This window comes from Triturus cristatus, chromosome 8 (genome assembly GCF_964204655.1).
Source record: "Triturus cristatus chromosome 8, aTriCri1.1, whole genome shotgun sequence".
Classification (NCBI taxonomy): domain Eukaryota; kingdom Metazoa; phylum Chordata; class Amphibia; order Caudata; family Salamandridae; genus Triturus; species Triturus cristatus.
In genome coordinates, this window is record NC_140591.1 from 161,548,320 (window position 1) to 161,572,411 (window position 24,092).

Sequence of the window (24,092 nt, forward strand, 5' to 3'; positions counted from 1 at the left end):
GCTGTTTCTATGTGTGCTGCACAATGCATCTCACCTAGAAACAGCAAAAACGAGGGGAAATAAAGCATTTCTTCTCGTTTTGCCACGTTAAGACCAGGTTTTCCCTGGTCTTAATTTTGGTGCTGCCCCATAATTATGCCACCCTTGAAAATATGGGGCAGCGCCAAAATCAATGAGTGTTGCAGCGGAACGCCACTGCAACACCCATTGCCCACCCCTTTCATGCTAAGTATAGCATGAAAGGGTGCCTTATTTACAGGGCAGAATTAAGCCACGTTAAGTGGCAAACCGCCGCCTTGTGAATAAGGCGAAGCCCTTATCGCCACAGGAACGTCGTTAAAAGTGACATTCCTGTGGCGATAGGGACTTGTAAATATGCCTTTTTTTATTATTACACAAAAAAGGATGCCTTTAGACGTGAAATACTTATTACAGGTAGGAACTGGCTTGATGGCTGTAGCTAAATGCCCCCAAAAGAACATGAACTTCCTTTTCATTCCCATGTTCGTCATACTTATTTGAGATAAAGTATGTTTTTCATCTCAGTTTGACTACTAGGGCTAATAACAAAAGTTGAAATTGGGATCTTAACAATTTAAGACCATGCCCCTGCAAAACTAGAATTTAGAGGATTTGACAGGGCCCATAGAGACAGAAAATGGAAACCAGGAAGGTACATAATGCAGGACATAGCAAACAGAGCAGGACTGCTGCCGACTCCATGAGTACTTCGGAAATACATGATTAACCAGACATGTCCCTAAGCAGGTTATGGGAGTCTTTCAAAGAGAAACTTTTTGCCCTGGCACTGAAAGACAGGAGGAAGAGATTACTAGTTCAAAAACACAGAAAAAGATCTCAAGCTGGAAGCGCACTAAAAGAATCCGGAAGTAGATCACATGTGAGAAAGGTGACAACTATCTAAGATAAACACGATATTGGTAAATAAATCTGAAAACACCCTACCATAATTGAAAAGGAAAACATAGGAGCATGACAACAAAGTGCTTACTTTATCAGCAAAAACGTTTGAAGTGCCAAGACACAGGGAGATGATACTGAGCATATGATGGACTCCAAGTATTGGAAGCTAGCGAGAAAGGGACACTTTTTTTCAAATGGAGGCACTCACTATGCCTTCCACAACTGAGTAGATACGAATGGCAAAAAAGGGTATAAAATCCTTCAAATTCTCTAGCACAAATGGATTTTTGGGTGAATTTCTCAAGGTTTTTACCGTCTAATGTCAATTTTGACAAAGGGGGCCCTGGCGATTCCGAATATGGCAGAGAGGTGGACAGCAACGCAAACCATGCATGACACAGATATAATTTTACTGCACAAACTAGGCAGAGACCCTATGAAATGTTTCTCATGGAGACCAAGAGCACTACTGAACCTTGATAATAAAATATATGTGACATTCTTGGAAACAGATGCACCCGTCTCAAGAGACTCCAAAAGGCCGAAGCCAGTCATGGATTGTTTGTGTTCCAGTTCAGAGAAGACCTGGCATGGCAGTCCGGGTTGGACTGCGTAGACCTGGCATGGCAGTCCGGGTTGGACTGCGTACATTGGAGAAGTTCCAAGGCAAATTTGCATATGGCTGGGTCTAATCTGGGGTGGCATGATGGATATAAAAAAGATGGACTGGGATGCAGCCCAAGTAATTGCCAGTGGCTGAGATGAATTCAAGCAATACAGCCAACACATATTAGTGTTTTTCATTGTGATGCCCTAAGTGTGATGGATATGCCCAGACATCGGTCCCGTGCTCACTGTGCCACTGGAAGCAAGTTGCTCCTGACAGAAGAGGCCCAAAGAGGCTAAATCGCTGTCCTGTTTTGCATGTGTTCCAGTTCTGAGAGGACCTGGCTTGACAGTTTGGGGTAGATGGTTCCTTTTAGAGCACGACCAAGGTTGATTTGCATATGGCTGGGTTTAATCTGGGGTGGCATCGTGGGTAAAAGACGATGGCCTGGAATGCAGCCAGCGGCTGAGAATAATTCAAGCATTCCAACCATCACTCTTTTGTATTCTTTACTGTAACAGATTAATATCAGTCTTTCCAGAAATAATACATCCCAACTAATCAGGATTTATTAAGAATTTGGCTCCGCAGAGTGCCAAAACCAAAGAAACAATTTTCTAGGCGCATTCCAAGTACCCTACTATGAGGATTAGGGGGTTACAAGAATAGCAATTAATTTCTTTTTACTGTGGGGGTTTGGGAACTTCCCAGACATTCAATATGTCACCTGTGAAGGACTAGAGCATGGGACATTAGAAAAACAAATGGGAGGGGTTTATTGGTTTTAGAGACTGCTCTCAGCCATCAAGTCGAGGTTAAATTGATCCACTCCTGGGCTATTAGTAATGGCGGCCATATTTAACCATGAGTGAGATACCGAGATTTTGCTTGGAAGTTTCTGTGTTTGCTAAGGGTTCCCTGTTGTTGCAATTCAGCTTGCACTATCTTTGCCTGTCACACACTGTTGTTACTTCTCCCCTCACAAGTTACCTTGATGTTAAGAATTCCTCCCAACATTTATTCTGCATGCCCTTTTTTTTCCCTTCCTTGTGTACATAAAAGTTTGTTCTGTGTCTAGGGACCATCGGCATCTCGGGTTCCAAGAGGATGGGTCCTGGTTGCCCCTGTGGATCTGCACTGTTTCAGTGGGTACATGTTCGGTGAGGCGCCCTTGTTATTGTATCTTCCTTTTAACACCCATTCAAGATACACTTACCAATAGTATAATATCCCTTTCTTACACAGGTATTATCCTTACTAAAAAGACTGAATAAGCGCCTTGCCACAATCAACCCTCCATTTGAAATAAAGAGGTTCATTTTAAGATGGGTTTTTTCTCTCCCCTTTTTCCCTTGGAATATCTGGTGGTAACTGTGATCCGCCAGTATCAGCAACACTCAAGAGGAAGGTTTGAGGTTGACATCAGAGTACATTGTTCCTCGAAATCCTGGCAGGCGCCAGAAATCTGGGACTATTGATTTAACTACGGGGCTGACATCCTTTCCCGGTTTTCCCATGGGCTGCCGGTCAGCTATTGCAGTACAAATACATATTTTAGTTCTCTTTTCCAACCCAACTTCAAATTCACACCACCTCCTCACCCTATTTATTTATTTATTATTTTAATTTATAGGGCGCAACAGCTACCCAAAAAGGGTTTCCCCGCACCAAGCGGACTAGGTGTAGCTAATAGAAGGCAGTAATAGAAGGAGTTACTGGTTAAATACCCAGGTCTTGAGTGATCTGCGGAAGCGTGTGTAAACAGTCTCTTTGCGTATGGCGAGAGGAAGGGTGTTCCACAGTGATGGACCTAGGTAAGTGAAAGATCTTCCCCCTATCCTGGATAGTTTGAACCTAGGTACTGTGAAATATCCGAGAGTGGTAGATCGTAGATGGTGAGTGGGGGCATAGGGACGGACAAGAGAGTTAAGATACTGTGGTGCCGTTCCCATTTTGATCTTGAACATATAGCTCACAGTTTTAAACTTAATGCGGGTCTCCACCCTGGGCCAGTGTAAGTTACGGAGGTAGCCAGATATCGGGGTGGCTTTGGGAACCTTGCAAAGTAATCTTGCTGCAGTGTTCTGTACTAACTGCAGTCTTCGAGTCACTGCTTTGTTTGAGCCAAGGTAAAGGATGTTTCCATAGTCCAACCGAGAGGTGATGAGGGCATGGACCACTGTTTTCTGGGTGTCATCTGGGAGCATCCAGATGATCTTCCTGAGCCATTTCAAGATGGTAAAGCAGATAGCTGTGACCTTTACTGCCTGATGGTGCATGGTTAGAGATTCATCAATATTTATCCCCAAATTACGGACATGACTGGAGGGTTTGGGGAGGGCGTCCTTCTCAGCAGGCCAATTTATGATCAGTAAATCAAGTATTGTTCCTGGGTTAGGGAGAGAGTGGGCATTAGGTAAGGTTGATATTAAACTAGGGCTTGGGCTAGGTTTACGTTTGAACATGGATGGGTTACGTTAATGGAATGTAAAACACAGATAGGTTAAATTAATGACTAAGAAGAAGCTTATGGTGGCTTGAGAAGAGTGGCACATGCGAAGTTAGAAGGTGTTATGGGTGGGCAGGAAAGAACAAGTTGCTTGGCTTTGGTAAAGCTCTTTCTGGTGGATGCTCCATCTAGCTGCAGATTCTTCACTTGTAGAATAATCCCAGGGGCCAGACTGGATTCAGACTTTCAACCACTAATACACCATTGCACCAGGAAGTGGCACCATTAGACTCTGCTAGAGCTTTGAGCTTTCCAGAGATGGCGATGCAGATCTGCACATATACACCACACCTGCGAGCTGAAGTTAGTTGTCTTCTTGAATTTTTTCACACCCTCAGATACAGCTTAATCATGGCACATTGGAGGTGACACTGTGCCACTTTACAGAACGGGGAGAGGAGGGGGCAGTGAGGAATCAGCAGTTACACTACCCACCAGAAGACTGTTACTAAAGGTAATTTGCTTGATTTTCTAATGGCTACTTTGTACAGCAAAGTCCTCATCTCTATGATAGATATTCAAGCAGTACCTCCCAAAAGGTGGAGGGTCTAAGGAATGGATTCACACCAAAATGTCCTGCAGATCCGAGTGGGCAAAATGTCCCTCTCTGCCGACTTACCGGTCAATGCAGTAGTGCTTGGTAAACATATGCCCGGATGCCCATGTGACTGCCTGACAGATGTCTAGAACAGATACGCCCTTATAAAAGCCATCCAGGCAGCATTGACCCATGTAGAAAGAGCTTACACACCCCCATGGGTTCCTTCTTGGCAAGGACATAAAACATCTTTAAGCACAGGACAACTCACTTAGACAGGTTTCCACAATGCATTTCTCTTCTCGGCACCGGCAAAACCCATAAAGAGCTAGTCATCTATGTGGTGCTGCTTTAAGCTCTTGATACAAAAACTGAGGATTTTTCTTGGATTAAGTTAGTGGAGCCTCTCCATATGTCAGAGAGAAGAAAACAGTAGAAGGGATAATTGACTGACCTTTGTGGAAGAGAGACACAATCTTCGGCAGAAAGAAAGCCTGGATTCTCACCACCAGTTTGGCAGGAAAGAAAGTGGTGGAGGGAGATTGCATTGACAATGCCCGCAGCTCATTGGCAGAGCGTGAAGAAGTGACTACAGTAACAAAAACAGTCTTGATGGCAAGGAGACGAATGAAACAACTGTGTCTGGTTTCGAACAGCGTGCACATCAGAAATGTAAGGTCAAAGTTAAGGCCCCATTAAGGTATAATGAAGAGCTTTCTCTGAAACATTTATATCAAATCTTTTAAGAATGCCATCACAGTTGGAGCCTTGAATAAAGAGGGTCGGTCAGGTAAACTTAAAAAGTACAAAAGAACCGACATATCACCTTTAACTGTGCTTTATCTCAAAAGCTGTCTATACCCTCATACTTTGTGCACCACACTTTCTTACTTTGTATAACACTCCTAATTCCTCCTAATGATTTATAAACCGTCACAGACAATCAGAATCAACACCATGATCCTCCAAGGGAATATATTTAAACAAAGGGAAAGACCGAAGTGGTTGAACTAGTAAAAAAAAGTATTCAAGAAATTAATCTATCCACATATGCCTACTCTAAAGAAGAAGAAACATTACAATAAAGGCTTTCTTTCATAGCAACTACTAATTTTAATACATTTGAAGTGATGCAGTTTTAGGCCTTCTTGTCAATTTATGATAGTGTGGGGAAGGAAAGGGAAATATTTGAATAATCAGTGCTAAAACGCATTGCAAAACGTCTTAGGGAAATCAGAGAGAATTGATTTTAATCTAACTAAGGAAAAGAAAAAAACATTTCACAGGTGAAACCTTAAATCTGACCTTTGTATAAAACATACTGATAAAGATATTAGCATATTTGGGATTGACGCCAGTAATTACAAAGGGAAAATGCTAAATATATTTTGGAATCCTGCTCATTACGAAAATGGATTTTGTGGATTTTTAATTTTTTAATAAAAATGATCCCGGTATGCCTATGTTATAAGGACTCCTCAAAATTCATAAAAAAAAAAAAAATTGCTGATGCATCCTATTATTTCTAGCATTAGTTTGATTACAGAACTGCTATCTAAATATTTTTTCCAGAAACCCATGGGGACGTAAATGCTTTGATATGTAAAAGACACCATTATGATAATTGGAAAACAAGAAGGTACAGTTTTCACCTCTAATTGTGATTGGTGATCTTAGATATTGAAGTGCTTTATACCAATATTCCTCAAGACAAACAGTTGAATCAGCAAAGAAATTCTTTGAGAAAGAGAGGAAGATGGAGAGATCTTCCACCAAACGAAAGGCACTTTAGTGGGAGCCACCTGTGCACCCAGTGTAGCTAATCTTTATATAACCTGGTTTGAAGAAAAGAACATCTACAATGACATAACAGTTTTCTCCAAATATATGCTAATGTGGCAGAGATAAACAGGCAACATTTTCTTTATCTGGGAAATAGATATTTATTATAGATATTTGTGAAAATACATGCACCTTGAAATGTCCTGTGCAGAGAAGCGGAGTTTATGACACTTAAGATGCCCACCAAAAAGGTGTACCAGGTTAATCAAGCTCGCGGTATTATGCAGAAGATGAATTGAGTCATTCACAAATTCACCCAACCCTTCCAGCCCAGGGTGGGAGGACGGAACCCTATGACAGTCAAGCAAATGGCCTACCCTTTCTCTAGAGAGAGGCAGCACTTATTTGACTTGTTGAACAGGGATTCTTTTTTTGACACCAAAACCCGGAGCACGATTGAGTATGAAATATTGAAACGGACGACGTGTACGAAAGCCAAATATAGCATGGGTAAGAGACTGGCAGCGAGGGGCAGCCCACAGTCCTTTGAAAGTGTGATCAATGTCCAGAGTTTTAATTAAGGTGTTGGCCTTCTGAATGATGGCCTGGACTACACTCTTGCTGTCTTTCCTTTTACCAGACAGTCTTCTAACCTGCAGATCGAATTAATGCCGGACAGCAGTTCAAACAAGCTTTTGTTGATTATGGACTGGACTGTGTGTGACTCAGGGAGCTTACACATGTGGCTGCAAAGATGCACTGACAAGAGGACAATTGACATAGTTAGAGCGTCAGAAGAGTAGAAGATGTGAATGGGCAGTGGGCAACTCTAATGCTGGCAGTTTTAGTCTATTAGCACACACTGTGTGATGATGTGATGCTTAGCCAATCATAGAGACTAAGAATAAAAGCATTCGCTGCTGTTATTTCTTCCATTTTTATTGAATTGAAAGTTTGAAGCAGGGGCATGAAACAGATAAGGACGGTAGTTGTGATTGGCTTTTGGGTTAGATAATGAAAGCACGGACTTTAATAGTGTGATAGTCCAAATGCCACTCAGCTCTGACAGCTAGTAATGGCCATTCCTCTAATTACACATCCTAACCCCACCTCAGGACCAAACCTAAGGATCTGATATTTATCTTTTTTTATTTATAAGTCTTGGTGAGATGTTCTTAGTCCAGCATTAATTAATATTACACCGCTTGATTTTAACTGTTCACGTGCACTTTACTTTTTAAACTTGTGCTTGCATTGCACTCTTTACCTGTGTGTTATCGCCTACACCTCGTTCCACCGTGGGGCTTCCCCGATTGTTGTGGAGGGTGCAGGCGAGATAGTGTCTCTTCTGTGGCTGTTGGGGGCAGAGCACCGCGAGTAGCGCCGCACTTGCAGCCTATATCTGCCACATGATTTTCCCATCGCGCAGCGGACGCGTGCAGCGGATGCGCGCAGCGGGCGCACCGCTGGCACGGCAAGCCCGTCTGCGCCCGTCCGCAGCCGGCCAGGGCCATGGGCCATGCACTATGCCTGTTTTCTACGTTATTCAGCCTCTGAGCTGAACTCATTTCAGGGGGACTGGGCTATTGACCCTTACACTCTGAGTACTTTAGATAATCTGGGGATCCTGTCCCATAAGGACGTTGTCTGTAAACCCTCCATTAAACCACCTGGTCAGGAGCCACCGATAATAATCAATGACACACTCCCTAAAACCCCGCCCTCCTCCGCATGCCTGGGACAGGTGAAACTGTCAATCTGTTACCTCAACACCCGTTTGATGGTAAAGCATCAACTAGAGATCTTCTATCTCTTAGATACTGACAAGCCAGACATCCTTCTCTTATCAGAAACATGGCTGACGGCTGAATCCAGCCCTGACATCTTAGCAGCTATCCCAGACAATTACTATATCCTCCAGACTAATAGGTTGGAGAACAAAGCTGGAGGAGGGGGTTGCTGCAGTTATATCACAGTCACACAAATTTACCTCTCTAACTATATTAGGCATTCCATCAGTTGACAGCCTTCTTCTTAAGTTTGAATCTAATCATTCCCCTTTCATATGCGTGCTCTTCTATAGACCTCCCCTTCAGATGCCCACATTTTCGCAGTCATTTGGAAACGCTATTGCGGAGCTGGTCATAAACCATACCAGAGTGTTGATAATTGGTGACTTCAACTATTGGCCACATGATGCACGGGAAAGCCCTTTCTCGGTTGATTTTACCGATTTGCTAACGGGAATGAACTACACCCAGCACATCAATGTAGTAACACACATAAAGGGACACATCCTTGATCAGGTCTGGACATCCAATCTAGAGATAGCCGACCTACAAATCTCCCCCTGCACATGGTCGGACCACCATTGTATTACTTTCTCTATTCCCTGTATCCCCCCTCCCAAAGCCCCACCTCCAGATATCAATATGGCCAGAAACTGGAGCCGGGTTGACTCCACAGCACTATGCGCCCTATTAGCTGCTTCTATGCCCCTCGATCAGATTGCATCCCCTCACACCCAGGCGGAAAATATCAATGCCTGGCTGGAATCTGCTAGAGACAGCTTAGCACCTCTGAAGAAAGTTAAAAATAAGAGGCCCCATGACGCCCAACGGTGGTTCACTGACTATCTGAAGGAAAAGAAATTAGCTCTGCGTCAATCCGAACGCAAGTGGAGACAGGACTACTGTCCTATTAAAAAGGCAACTTTTACATCGGCTCTTAAAGATTATAAAAGCACCATCCTCAGGTCCAAATCGGAATACTTTTCCTCGAAAATTTTAGAATCGACTAACAAAGCAAAAGACATCTTCTCCATTGTGGATGAACTCGTCAAACCTGACCGTTTCACTGCTAAACCCACCCCATCACAATCTCTGTGCGATTCCCTCAACACATACTTTATTGAAAAAATTGCCACCATCAAATCCAGCATTCCCAAGGCCATCTCACCACCTGACCCCTGCTGTTCACACATTTATCCTCACCATCTTGACCAAATTCCATTTATTACTCAGGAGATCTTTTCCTCCCTACTCAAAAGGGTCCATTCTGGCTCCCCAAAAGACAGTTGTCCCCCTCACATCGTTCGGTAAATTTTTCATCACTGTCCCGAACCACCATTGTTGCTCCTTAACAACTCCCTCACCAAGGGTATTATCTCCATCTTATTTAAGAGTGCGGAAGTCGTACCCATCCTGAAAAAAACAGGCTCTGATCCTTTAATACCCAGTAACTACCGCCCTATATCGCTGCTGCCATTTCTAGGTAAAATTCTAGAGGCCCATGTCACGAACTGCCTGAGTACTTTTGTAGAGCACATCCACTACCTAGACTCAGACCAAGCAGGCTTCAGACCCGAACACTCTACCGAGTCTGTTATCTTAGCAGCTCTCGATGAATTAAGGAAGGGGGCAGATTAGAACACCACACAGGCCCTAGTGCTCCTAGATCTTTCGGCTGCTTTCAACACTTTCGACCCCCATGTGTTGGTTGACCGGGTCGAAAGCGCCGGGATCCGGGGCCTTTCACTAAAGTGGATCACTTCTTTCCTCAGTGACCCCTATCAAGCGGTCCGCCTTGCCAATTTCTCCTCTGAGAAAAGAAGACTGACTTGCGGGGTTCCACAGGGTTCATCTCTTTCCCCTCTCCTTTTCAATTTGCATATTGTCCCCCTGATCCCGACCCTCCACCAGAGAGAAGTCATCACTTTTAACTATGCTGACAACCTCCAGCTAGTTTTTAATATCGATTAATCGCCCTCATCTTTGGAGAACTTTCAATCCACTATGAATTTCATTAGCAACTGGATGAATTCAAATAAGTTTAAACTTAATCCCGATAAAACCGAGCTGATTCTTACTGGGAGCTCAGCCAACCCCTGGAATTCCAACTTCTGGCCTCAATCAATAGGATGTCCACCCTCCCCAGTCAGCTCGGATAAAAGCCTAGGAATCATAATCTGCACAAACGCAATAAAAAGAGGGTAGAACAATGTCAGAGGGCAAGGAACCACCAACACATTTGTACAATTATGACTTGTTTTATAAACACAACAGACTTATTATATACATTGTTTAAATTTACAATAGAACAGATATTTGTGCACTGTGTCCCAAAGTGAAAAATGGAACCTAATCGTAAGTGAAAGGGTGTATATTTATATACAAGGTTTCCATAAATCTTAAAAGGCGACCATTCTTGTATAATTTCTTTGTAAACAGCAACTGTATATAATAATACGCGCTGGGCAATGGTTCGCTCTTTCAGCTTGTCAATGGCGTTTTGACCCTCTATCAGTACGGGGTCTCCTCAGGACTAGTGATGCTGAGACATCTGGATTGCTTAATGCACAGCCTTGTCAACCAGTGATGTGCCACAAGTGAGAAGTGTATTACTCACAAGATGACCCGTCCGGGTACTCAGTGTGAGGAAAGGCTGGCAGTCAGGGGTACGGTTTGGCCGACCGGCTCTCAACTTGCTATAGCCATAGCGGTATGGTTAATCCCTGGTAAATTCTGGAAACAGTGACAATGCACTGTGTCGGTCTGGATGATATTCTGTGCGCGATGAATCACAGCATCTGTGTTCCCAAGATGCGTGAGTCAGCTTCAAGGACGGTACAATGACCTTGTACCGTCCTTGAAGCTGACTCACGCTTTGGCCGACCGGCTCTTCACATCAACTCGCTATAGCCATAGCGGTATGGTTAATCCCTGGTAAATTCTGGAAACAGTGACAATGCACTGTGTCGGTCTTTGATGATATTCTGCGTGCGATGAATCACAGCATCTGTATTCCCAAGCTGCGTGAGTCAGCTTCAAGGACGGTACAATGACCTTGTTTATAAAACAAGTCATAATTGTACAAATGTGTTGGTGGTTCCTTGCCCTCTGACATTATTCTACCCTCTTTTTATTGCGATTGTGCAAAATATATTGCTTGAATCATTTTTTATGAGTCCACAGGAACCGTTGTTTCCCTTTATATAACCATTACCCTGGTTCCGTTAGTGAGTAGGGTTCCCCTGTCCTTTCTCTTTAGGAATCATAATCAGCAACGATCTCACCATGAAGGCCCAGATAAATTCAGTGGTGTCTGCCTGCTTCTTCCACTTGCAAAGAATACGGAAAATAAGCAGATTTTTAACCACTGCGGCTTTGATCCAAGTCATTCTTGCCCTGGTAATGTCGCATATTGACTACGCTAACTCTCTGTATACCGGCATTCCAGCTTACCAATCACGCCGGCTACAACTGGTGCAGAACCAAGCCGCAAGGCTTGTCTATGGCCAGCCAAAATCCCATCACGTGAAACCTTTGCTCAAGAGCCTCCACTGGCTCCCCGTGACTCAACGCTGTCTTTTCAAACTAGGCTGCACTATCTACAAAGCCAAGACACTTCTGTCAAAGACAAAGATCCCTTTGGGCACCTATATTGAGGCATACACCTATTTTCAACCATTACACATACAACATCCACATCACCAGCAATCGGAACCAACAAAAGTGATATAAAAAGGTATTTATTAAAATTAATAAGTTTCTCACACGGCAATACTATTACCATCAAGTGTACATCATAAATAGGCTTCAAATGATCAAAACAAACATAAACATATTTAAAAACCACAATCAATGATTGGGGACATAAACATAAATCTTGTCCAATGAGCACATAAAGTAAGGTATATAAAGATCAACACTTTTTTCTTTTTCTTTGTTGTTGTTAACCTTTAACAGATATTCAAGTACTCGATGAACACAGGACAAGTTGAACAAGCGACGCGTTTCGGTGGCACAAGTCAATTCACCACCTTCAGGCTTAAAATGATCAATCAATATCTCCCCAAGTTTCTAAAAAGAATTTACAATAAGATTTTCTTAATATAGAAAATACAAAATTATATTCATACAATTCTAAAAAACATATCTAATTTATTTTATTTTTTGATAAAAAAACAGTTGCTAAAAAACATTTATCATTACAATGAACATTTTATATCACAATATTGGTTACCAGCTTGGTGATTCCATAATGGTACAACCCATTCACACGGACAATACCAAACAATCTCATACATGCATATCTATACATTTATATATATGTACCAACCCGTTGTCATAGCTATCAACGATCAGGGGAGGGTGAGATATCAAATTCTTCTCTTTACTTCTTCCAGTCTCAGTGTGGTTAAGACACCTTCAAACCACCCACATATGATCAATAGGGGTACCGCAAAAGCTTTCACGCTATGAAGAAATGACAATAATTTTATACAATATCACGTATATTGACTTGAGCCGTGCTGTTCTTTTTATGGGAATGTATGCATCAAGGCAGCCTAAGAGTTTATTTTAATCTTATCCTATGATAACTACCTTTTGCTCTCTTCCTTCTGTTTTTGTACGTTAAAAATTAGTAATACACAGGATTGGGCCATCTCTAATCGTTCCTGAAATATAAAAAAATGTATATAATATATGCATGGAATCATGAATATCAAAATCAATGCTTGTCCCATATTTCTAGGATGCTGTTAAATTATTTAATAGTGAAACAGCCCTACCTTATCTCAATGTTTTGTAGTGTTGTGCCACTGGAGTTATGGCCAATAGTTTCCTGTATTTTATAACTGGCTACTGGTAGGCTGATCAACTACAAGGGTAGTCCAAGCGACATCTAAATATCAATCAAAGAATATATATCAATTATTCATATATCAACCGTTTATATATTATTAAATCAGAGAGATCCAAAGCCATATTTCGCAGGCTCTTTGATAACACTAAGTCCCTATCCTCTCATCACCGGAGGTTCACTTGTGTGTTCTCTAATAAAATAACAATATCACATATTGTTTGAAATAGGATAACTGTTTTTATAATGCGAGAATTCTCCTTGTACTAGGAGTAACAGCAAAAAAAAAACAATTGTCATGTGGGGTAACACTACATAAAAACATAACCACATATTTCTATGAGAGAAAGGATCCTCCTTCTACCTTAAGAATAATAGACTACCAGTCCAACTCCCCAAAAGTCAAATACCGTGCTGCTACATAAATATATAATTATATTTATAATTAAACAAAAACCTGCTGCTTTCGCCATCAGTCTTATTCCAAAAAAGCGGTAAAATCAACCTATAATTTTTGTTCACATCAAACTGTCTAGTCTCACATATTCATGCACGACAATAAGAGCGGACATTCCCTACAGAGGCTGAGCATAAATTTATCGTTTCCTCTGTTTGTCACAACTATATGTCGACACATTTATGTTTATTCATAGTTAAAGTCACACCACTAAAATTCAACAAAGGAACTCTCATGTTGCCCGCTTGTACCCCTAGTCACTTCATCTTATCATCCATAATTACGAGATAAGATTGCAATAATCATAATAATCACAAATCGCGCAATTAGACCTCAAACTATGGCACTAGACTGCCGCTTACCGGAACTGAAAAATGTCCCCGCCGACTCCACAATCATCCGCTGTTGAGCAAGAGAATGCACACGAGCCTAAGAACACTGCTTCTAAGTAGTCCATCGTCTACGTAAGCAGTCACATGTTCCTAGCCGCCGAAAGCGGACTAGGGTTTCGAGAGTGTATTTGGGCGCCATATTGAAATGGGCTCGTTACCAACCAATAAACTATCGACATGTAAGGAATCTTTTTACACAATGTTGATAAAACCCATAGTAAACGAAAAACTAATACTTATAATACCTATATTTCCATTGAACACAGTATTTCGATTTATGACCCCAGCATTTAGATGAATAAATTTCGCAAAAGAGAAGTAATGACTATGTGTACACAGTCAACAACGAAATATATTCTGCATTATATACCCATTGGTTATAGTATAATTCAATAGCCTTTCAATGTAGTGCCAATCTGTCTTTACTCAATACATCTTCTTATCCGTTAGTGAGGAGAAACAACATACAGAGTACACCCCTTTGAAATGGGTTCTGATTGGCGATAATTCCAACCCACCAACCCATTATATATATATCTAAAAATATTCTATTTTTTATTTTTTATATATTTTCTTATTGGTATGCATATCCGAGCCGAGGTTACACCATGCCCATTTAAGCCAACCAATAGAACCAGAACAGCCTCTCATTGAGCTTAAAGCCTTATATCGACGGCAGAGTCTTAGTGAATATGCTTTGCAATCATATTCTTGATCAAGAAAGGCTAATCTATATATATATATATCTTACTCCCTATAATAGGCTCTCATGTAATTAATCTAGACAGTCCATGTGTAAACCTCTGTATGTCGGTTGCTCTATAAATCCTCTCGACCCTGAACCTCGTTCTATATGTGTTTCATACACCACTAAATGCTAAGTGGTGTATCCATATTCATGTCGGGTGAGAACAGTGTTATATCAGATAAGTTTCTCCCACTCTTCACGGGAATTCAATCCCCGCCTGATTGTATTGAAAATGCAGATGTACCACTGCTCTCGCGCTTTCCTTTTTTCCTGCATATTTCCCCCTCTCTTTTTTTGATTTCAAAAGAGTTTATTATTTTAAAGGAGCAGATGAAAACATAAAATACAAGCAAAGGTGATACAAATGATATCAGCTGGAGTATACAGTATGGAATAATCTGTATATAACAGAAAAATAATTAGATTATAGAGACATCAACGAATAACTGGAGGAAGTAATTATCAAAAGTATCACCATCAGATATTATTTTAGGTAAGGAAGAAAAGAAAAGAAGAAAGCAAAGATAGAAAGAATAGAGTAAGGCTGAGGAAAGACAAGAAGAAGTAAAAGGAGAGAGAAGGATTTCCAAAGGATTCACCCAACATCCAAGAGCGTATTAACCAGACAAATCAAAAGGATACTGTTCCACCAACCCCTCCGAGGCCCTTTCCATATACGTATCTAGAGCCTTCCACACACCATTAGATATAGAAGGAGAGAGATGAGCATTATCAACTGAAGTATGAGCACATCTTAAAAAGGAAACCCATGCCCACCAAGTATGATAAGAAACTGAAGAGAAAGATTTCCACTCCATGAGAATTACTTTAACAGCAATAGTTAGTAAAAGATCCAACAATTGTAATTCCATGGAATCTAAAGGCAAAGGGACCGAGGCCGCCAATGGGCCTAAAAGAATTAATGGGAAAGAGAGTTGAAACTTGATATTAAAGATAATCATTAGGTGTTTGTGAATTAAACCCCAAAAGGGTTGGAGAAGAGAGCAGTCAAAAAACATATGTTGAAAATCGCCTGGTGCAAGATCACAGCTCCAACAACGATTGTCTTCTTTTAAACTGAGCGAATATAAGCGAGTGGGGGTCCAGTGAAGAAGATTAATAGAAAAAAACTTAGATTGCATTAATGAAGGGGCAATTTTATTACAAAGAGAACATTTTCCAATATCCTGCCAAGTGTCTGAAGAAATATGGTCGGTAACACCATGATCAAAATGATGCAGCCATTTTTGCTGTGCAACAGTCTGGGAAGGAAGTGTAGAAGACGACAAAAATTTATAAATCCTAGATGCCACATGACCAGACCTAATCCATAATTAAAAAAGCGTAATCAAAGAGGAGGAAGGATGCAGGTGTACCTTAGCAAGTGCTACCTTTATCTTAAGAAAGGTATAAAAGTCTAGATTAGATAAAGAAAATTGTTGAGCCAAGTTAGAAAAAGGGAGAGGATGATTGTTGGAATCATAAAGATGTTTGACAAGAGAGATACCTTTCCCAGCCCAGTAAGACATCAAGTCTGAATCAATATTGATTTTAATTTTGGAATTCCGCCAAATAGATGACCAAGTGGTTTTATGCAGTGGGACCGCCAATCTCTTATCAACCTTGCGTATTGCAGCAATAGTGTCTAAAATAATGGATCTAGAAAATGGAATAGAGAGGGTATTCGTGGTTAAAAAAGCGGCGGTCGGAAGAGGGGAGGCCAGTTCCTGTTCAATTAGCAACCAAGCTGGAGCATGAGTAGAGGGAGAGGAAAACCATAACGCCCCCTGAGAGGCTAGAAAAGCAGATTGATATTTCTCCCAATCAGGAAGATTGCATCCTCCCATATCATACGACTTCCGCAAGAATTTATAGGCAATTCTAGCCCTTTTGTTATTCCATAAAAATTTGGAAGTTAATAGATCCAAATCATGAAAAAAGGCATCAGAGAGCTTTACCGGCAGCATAGAAGAAACAAAATTAACAATGGGTGTTATCATCATTTTAAGAGTTTGAAGTCGGCCCCACCACGAAATATGCTTCAGAGACCAATTATCTAAAAGACTTCGTACCTTAAGAATAGTTTGAGATTCGTTATAAGTAACCGTAGCATAAAGGGTGGAACAAAAATAAATACCCAAATATTTTAGTTGCTTGGATTGCCACTTAAAGCTCGCCGAGCCCATGTGAGAAGAGAAACAATAAGCATTTAGGGGGAACATTTCTGTCTTATCTTTGTTCAGGGTGTAACCTGAGACTTTTGAGAAACAAGAAATCGTATCTGAAATGGCAGGAATGGCCAGAGCAATATCATCCGAGAAGATGAGGACATCATCAGCATACGCAGCTGTTTTTATCTGATGAGATCCAAAAGAGAACCCCTTAATGTCAGGATGTACGTCGATCATTCTGAGAAGAGGATCAATGGACAACAAAAATAAAAGAGGAGACAAAGGGCACCCTTGTCGAGTCCCCTGGCAAAGATTAAAAAGGACGACGTAGCTCCATTCACTCTTATATTAGCTCTAGGTCGGGAGTAAAGAGACATAACCATTCGAATAAAGGATTCACCAAGGTTGTGTGCGCATAAAACAGCTCGTAAAAAAGGCCAAGAAACCTTATCAAAGGCCTTTTCAGCATCAAGGGCCAAGGCCGCCGCCGGCAGGTTAGATCGTTTAGCAGAACCTAGAATATGACAAAAAGTACGAATATTATCCCGTGCATGATGCCCCTTTACAAAACCTGTTTGGGAAGGGTGAACTAATTGCGGAATAAAGGACTCTAAGCGCTTAGCCAAGATTTTAGCAAAAATCTTAGCCTCCATGTTAAGAAGGGAAATAGGACGAAAATTCTTGGGGTCTGCATGATCCTTTCCTTCTTTGGGGATTACAACAATAGTAGCATCAGCAGCAGAGCCAGAAATATTTCCCCCTCTCTTGTTCATGGTTACCTTTTCTAAAATGAACCAGTCAAATTCCGTTTCTTTATGTCCCTTCTCTAAGAAATGGACCACCAATGGAGCATTCAGTTTCTTTGTTTTAATGGCCGACCTGTGTTCCAAGAGGCGTATTCTAAGTTCACGACTTGTTTCACCAACATAAGCAAGTCCACACGGACATTTTAACAAATAAATGATGTTCTTGCTGCGACAATTATTTAAAGTATGTGCTACAATCGTCCTACCATTATGTTTCAGTTCCTTAGCTGTAATGCACTGGGGACATAAAGAGCAATGCCCACATCTTACATTACCTTTGGCCATAGATTTATCCAAAGTTCTTTGTTTCTGAACAGGTCCCTCCCTGTATGTATGAACCAGTTCATTGCGTAAGTTGGTATTTCTCTTATAGGCAAATAACGGTTTCTCAAGTTTAACCTCTTCTTCATTGTTCAAAATGCCCCAGTGTCTATTTATCACATTTTTAATTTTATTACTGATCTCATAGAACTGGCTGACGAAAACAATTTTGGGCATACTCTTCTCCTTTTTAGAGCCCTCAAACATAGCTTCCCTATTGTAGAATCGTGCTCTTTTGAATGAATGGGTTTTAAGCTTCTTGGGGTATCCCCTGTCCTTCAGTTTGGTTTTCAAAACTTCCGAGTGTTTGTAAAAAGTTTCTAGTTCCGTACAGTTTCTTCTAAGACGAAGAAGTTGGCTAAATGGTATATTATCCTTTTGAGATCTAGGGTGGAAGCTGAAATAATGAAGTAATGTATTTTTATCCATAGGTTTGGTATAAAGCTCAACTTCCAGTCTCCCATCCCTAGATCCAATAGTAATATCCATGTAATCCACACTCTCCTTACTATAGTGGGCCGTGAATTTAAGGTTCTCATCCCCTAGATTTAACCAGCTTAAGAATTCTTCTAATGCCTCTATCGAGCCTCTCCATATGAAGAAGACATCGTCAATAAAACAATGCCATTCCTCAACATTTTCATAGAACGGGGCAAGTTCATTGTATATATGTTGCTTTTCAAATTCTCCTACATAGAGACACGCTAGACATGGAGCGCATGTAGCGCCCATGCTGGTACCTTTCCTCTGATGGAACAGCTGATCCTTAAATAAAAAAATATTGTTTTTGAGTACCACATCTGTACATTGCACAATAAACTCTTTATTAACAGTTTCTATTTCTAAATTTTCTAAAATTCTCTGTACAACATCAACTGTCGGTTGTTGTGGAATATTTGTATACAATGCCTCAATGTCTAGAGTCACTAGACATTGAGTATTGCAGCAAAACGGTTTATTTTCAACTAAGCTAATAATATATGTAGAATCCCTCACATATGACTTCAACTGACTTACTAAAGGCTTTAAGAAAAAGTCAATATATTTACTTATAGGTTCTAATAGTGAACCTAAACAGCTCACTATGGGTCGCATGGGAGGATCAAGGTGGTTTTTGTGCACCTTGGGGAGGCCATAGATAGCAGGGATTTTAGGGTTATTGTTATTGAGGAATCTAAATTCCTCATCACAAATCCAATCGTTCTCTCTTGCTTCTGCCAACAGGTCACCACATCTCTTAGATAAAGCCAACAATTCCTTTTCATGTACCCTCTCATAGTGTGCTCTTACATTTAAAAGTGATAACATTTTGTTGTCATAATCCTGGGTGTCAAAGATTACCACTCCTCCACCCTTATCGGCCGGTGTGATGGTAATAGAGCGATCTTCTTTCAGGGTACTGATAGCAATGCGTTGTGCCTTATCTAAGTTTTGAGTGAAACAGGTTTCTTTCATAAGAATATTTTGAATGTCCATCTCAACAACTTTTTCAAATACCTCAATGTTTTTCCCTACTTGAGCTGTAGAAGGCGTAAAGATGGACCTAGGTTTGAAGCCGGTAATGTTATTGGATTCACGCCTAGGTTTGTCTTAAAAAAATCTCCTTAATCTAATCTTTCTAAAGAATTCTCTCATGTCCCTCTCTAGTTGGAATCTATTTACTCTAGCCATGGGGACAAAGCTGAAGCCTCTACCTAATACTTCAGTCTCACTATCACTAAGGGTCCTATTAGATAAATTGATTATAGGAATTTTATCTATCGCCAATATCGTTGGCGTCTGGTCTGCATATATTCCTGCGGAGGAGGATTGCGCACTTGTTGAGCCCCTGTTTGATTCGCATTGTATCTCCCCCTTCTGTTTCTCTGCTCTAAAAAAGGACCCTGCTGATCATTAGGCCCTCTGCTGTTTTCTTCCCTGTGTACATATTCTTCTTCACTGCTAGACCCTGATGATTCCGAAAACGTTATATGTTTCCTACCTCCCCCCGATTATATCTTGGTCTTCTCAAGGTATTCCTGTCCCAACCTTGTTCGTTCTTTTGCTAATAATAATTTTCTCTAAGGAATGGGTAGGCAAGCTCTTGACTAAATCTATTAATATCTTTTTTAAGTTTGTTAGTTTTTTTATTAAGTAGATATTCCCTGTATCCATCTACATCCTTGTTGATTTCCTCTAGTTTATGTTTGGCATCCTCTAAACCGGTATTGTCTTTTAATTCCAATTTCTCTATTGCCTCCCTTTCTATGATGATTATTTCTTGAACCGTTTCAATGATTAAAAGCATCCAATCTCTGCTGCAGCGATTGGAAATTTGCGTCCAAATTTCTAAAAACTTATTATTTTCAATAAACAATCCAGGTTCATTACGTATTTGGAGTCCGATTGGTATGACCCCAGACTTCACATATTCAATTAAGAATTCGGCATGGGCCTCAGTGCTAATCAATTTTTTCTTTAAATTAAACAAGGTTCCCAATTTCTCTCCTTTGCCAGCAATTACAGTAAATGTATTGCCCTTCTTAGTATTGATTATTTTGTTGTATTTGTCCTCACTGAAGCCAAATGTCTTGAATTGCTCCATATCACTAGATGCAATTGAAAAATAGAACCAAATGTGAATATCTGGTTTTTCCGAAAACTCTCCAGTCGGCCATCTACAAAGCCCTCTCGGATCACGGTCCGACTTTTATCGCCATAGAAATACAGTGATATGTCCCTTCCCATGAGTTACGTTCTTCAAATATGAACTTACTGACTCCCTGCCCATTCAAACGGAAAAAACACGGCGGTCTAAGATTCTCGACCCTAGCACCACAATTCTGGAACTCCCTTCCTCCTGAGTTGCGCCTGGCCACCTCCTATTCCAAGTTCAGGAAATCCCTCAAAACAAGGCTTTTTCCCCAGGCTTACAATTAATTTCACTGTTTTTGTCCAAGCATTCATCTCCGCTCAGTGCCAAGAAACCGTTTGGTGAGCATGCGCTTAAGAAATTATTTTAACATAACATAACATAACTTATCATTGGACATTAACAGTTGTTAATACCCTCAACAGAGGGCAGTAAGGCTTCATTACGTATATTCTAGATGCCAGATAAACTCAATCCATAAAATGTATAGTAAATTGACATAATGTCATATCATAGAGAATGGGAATATCCATGGTCTAAAACAAACTTTATTTAAAATGTATGGTTTGTTCCTTGGAAACACCGCACATAGGGCCATATGTATGAACACATTTTCCCATAGACACAGAATGGGTAAAACCCTTTCATACATCTGGCCCATAGGCTCTTGCTTTCTCTAAATTCTCAGCAAATCAAGTTCCATAACCCTTCACAGGATAAGTCACAATTCTGTGAGGTCTTGCGCATACTATTTCTCACTGCTAATTCAAGCAACTACCTCCTTTGATTCACAACTTACAGTAACAGGCACGTTCCCACACTGGGATTTGTTTGCTATTGTGTTGGGGGTACAAGACTCAACATCTACATTTCTGGAAGTTTCATGTGATGCCCGGGTTTCCTCCACTCACAGACAAACATTCCTCTACAACCCAGAGCATCCCCTACACTCTGGCACAAGCTCCCTTCTCACTCTGCCTCCAATGACTTCGCCAACATCCAACCCATTCATTTTGCAAGAGAAATTCGTGAACTTTCTAAATTTCACGTTATGCAAAATCCACACAATTTCTCTATATTTTGTGTTATACGATTTAGCGTACTTTACCCAAATCCTCAGAATGCTTAAAAAAGTCTTGTGAGACACATGCAGAAGACTGGTTCGCATAGGAAATCCCGGTCCCAAAGGGGTGCAGAGTCAGGGATATCTTAAGCATTTTGGGGGGCCGGGCCGATTGGATTTTGGGGGTCCCTGTTTGGAACAGTCTTGAATTTATGACACAGTTTCAGCTCCTTCATGTCCTCTTTGGCCATATCACTGACAATGCACATCTAATATTCATGGAAAGTGATGCGTGTTTTCAATATTGTAACACAGCAGCAGCTCACAAATATTACTACAAATATTCTCTGTGACCCCCCCCTCCCCCTATTTTTTATATATGAGTTCATGCTTTGATCTAAAAATAAATTATTTGTGGATGTTGCATGACACATTTTCTGCAAAATATCTGTGATAGACTTTTACACGTCACTCACATAAAAAATAAATGAAAGAGAAACAGTATTTAAAATAATCAGTTGAAAGATTCTTAAAGATCTTCATGGCAAGCCTCTGCGGATCTGAGCCCTGGTCCCCCTGAAAGGTTGGGGCCCTGGGCCAGAGCCCACTTTGCCCATGCCTTAAAACGTCTCTGTGCAGAGTTGGTACCAAGAAACTATAAGGGTTGTAATATGGTAATAGGGGCGTTGTTGCAGTATCATTCTAGGTTAACTCGTGATTGGCTGAATATTTTAATCATCCGTCCACAAACATGGGTCCTCATACAGCCATAACCGGAAGTGATTAATATTAGCTCTTTTTATAGAAAGCCTGCGTGTGTCAAGCAGTGTTTTGTGCATCATTTTACTGGACTTTATATGGCAAGAATGACAGTGTATTGGTTAGGATTGAGGCATTTATTTAGTAAAGGATGTGTTCATTTGCTTTAAACAAACATCTACAGATTGGTGCCTGGGTGTTGTATGAAAGATAGAAGGAGAACACCAATTATTCCAAAAACAATTAAGTAGCGGAATAATTTGAAAAATGGTCCAAACTTAAAGCAAAAGAGGGAAGCATAAACCTAGGAAAATGTTATTTCGTCTTGTGAGGCACCACATGTGCCAGCTACATTCACAGTAATTGTTTCGTTGTTGCAGGTGCATGCAGCCCCGGATCTTCCTCATTCCTCGTTGGTTTTGAAAATTTGATGCTGCTACAGCTGCTTCTGCCACAATTTGTGGGCACCCTGTGCAGGCGACACTACAGCCATCACAGTCCCGAGCCTCGGCCGCACGCAGCACCATGGCGGAGAGTGCCGGCCTCGAGAATCACCGCATCAAGAGTTTCAAGAACAAGGACCGCGTTGTGATGGAGCTACGCTAGGGTGACCTCATGGATGAGTCCATTCCCATCAGCCTCTGCCTATGACTAATTCTTACACCTTTCACGTGATTGAGAAATCTGGCAGTGCCTGACCTTATTATGTTCATCATGCTGATCCTCTGCTTAGTTTGCACCCCCTTACATCTGGATTATAGAAAATTGGGGGGACCCTCTGATTTCGTACATCAAGGACTCACCCCCCCGCCTGACCTCAAGATGGTCGCCTCAGTCATTGACTCTGTGAACTCTCCATCGACAGCTGAGACCCAGCCATTTTGACTGATGCCCGGTGGAGATACCTTGCGAGCTAAAAGGGAGATGGGCTATGGATTCCCTCCTTGGCCATCACCTACCCAGACGCTCTCTGGGCAAACTCTCTTGCATCTCTCCTGACCTTATCTCCCTCCTCCCCCTTCACCCTATCCCCCTACCGCTTTACCCTTCTCTTCTTTCCAGCTATTGACCTCTGCCCTCACCCGTCCTTGTTCATAGTTCCCTCCCTGTTGATCCTATGGACTTTCCTATGTGAACTGTCCCTTGTCAGTTGAGACCTAGCTATTTGACTGATGCCCGATGGAGCTACCTTGTTTAGCTAAAGGGGAGACGGGCTGTGGATTCCCTCCTCGGACGTCATCTACCCAGTCAGTCTTTGGGCAGACTTCCCTTCGTCTCTCCTGCCGTCTATTCCCTCATCCTCCCCCTTCACACCTCCCCCCTCCTCCCTACTTCTCTCACCTCTCTTTCCTCTTTCAATGTGTTGCTTATTTTTGACATAATGTGTAATTGTTATTATTTTCTGTAACATTGTGTAACCTAATGTAAAGCGCTCTGATACCTACGGGTCTAGCCAGCGCTATATAAAACTCATTAAATGAAATAAAAAGAAATAAATAGAGGCAAATGGTCTACAGATGTATATAAATTGGCTTGATGGCAGTGACCCTAATTTGAAATTTATTGCAAACAAATATTGAAAAGAGTAACATTTCTAGAAATCTGGATTAAGGCAAAAACAGAAACTTAATAAAAGAACTGTATATGAAACCGACTGATATAAAGTACTCTACAACTTTGCAGAAATTGCCATTAGAGAAGCCACAAGGGCCCTTTGACGTTTGGCTAATTTTGACTA

The 24,092-nt window shown here is 41.2% G+C and overlaps 1 long non-coding RNA gene across 2 annotated transcripts in view; it reads left to right on the forward strand.

Annotated features, from left to right (window-relative positions):
* The window catches only part of LOC146801751 (uncharacterized), a 232,804-nt gene extending 209,884 nt beyond the window's left edge, over positions 1 to 22,920 (forward strand). For both annotated transcript variants that reach the window (XR_014967651.1, XR_014967652.1), the window contains exon 3: positions 22,735 to 22,920. This is a non-coding gene — a long non-coding RNA (uncharacterized LOC146801751). The remainder of the gene's footprint in view (positions 1 to 22,734) is intronic.
* Positions 22,921 to 24,092: the final 1,172 nt, after the last annotated feature.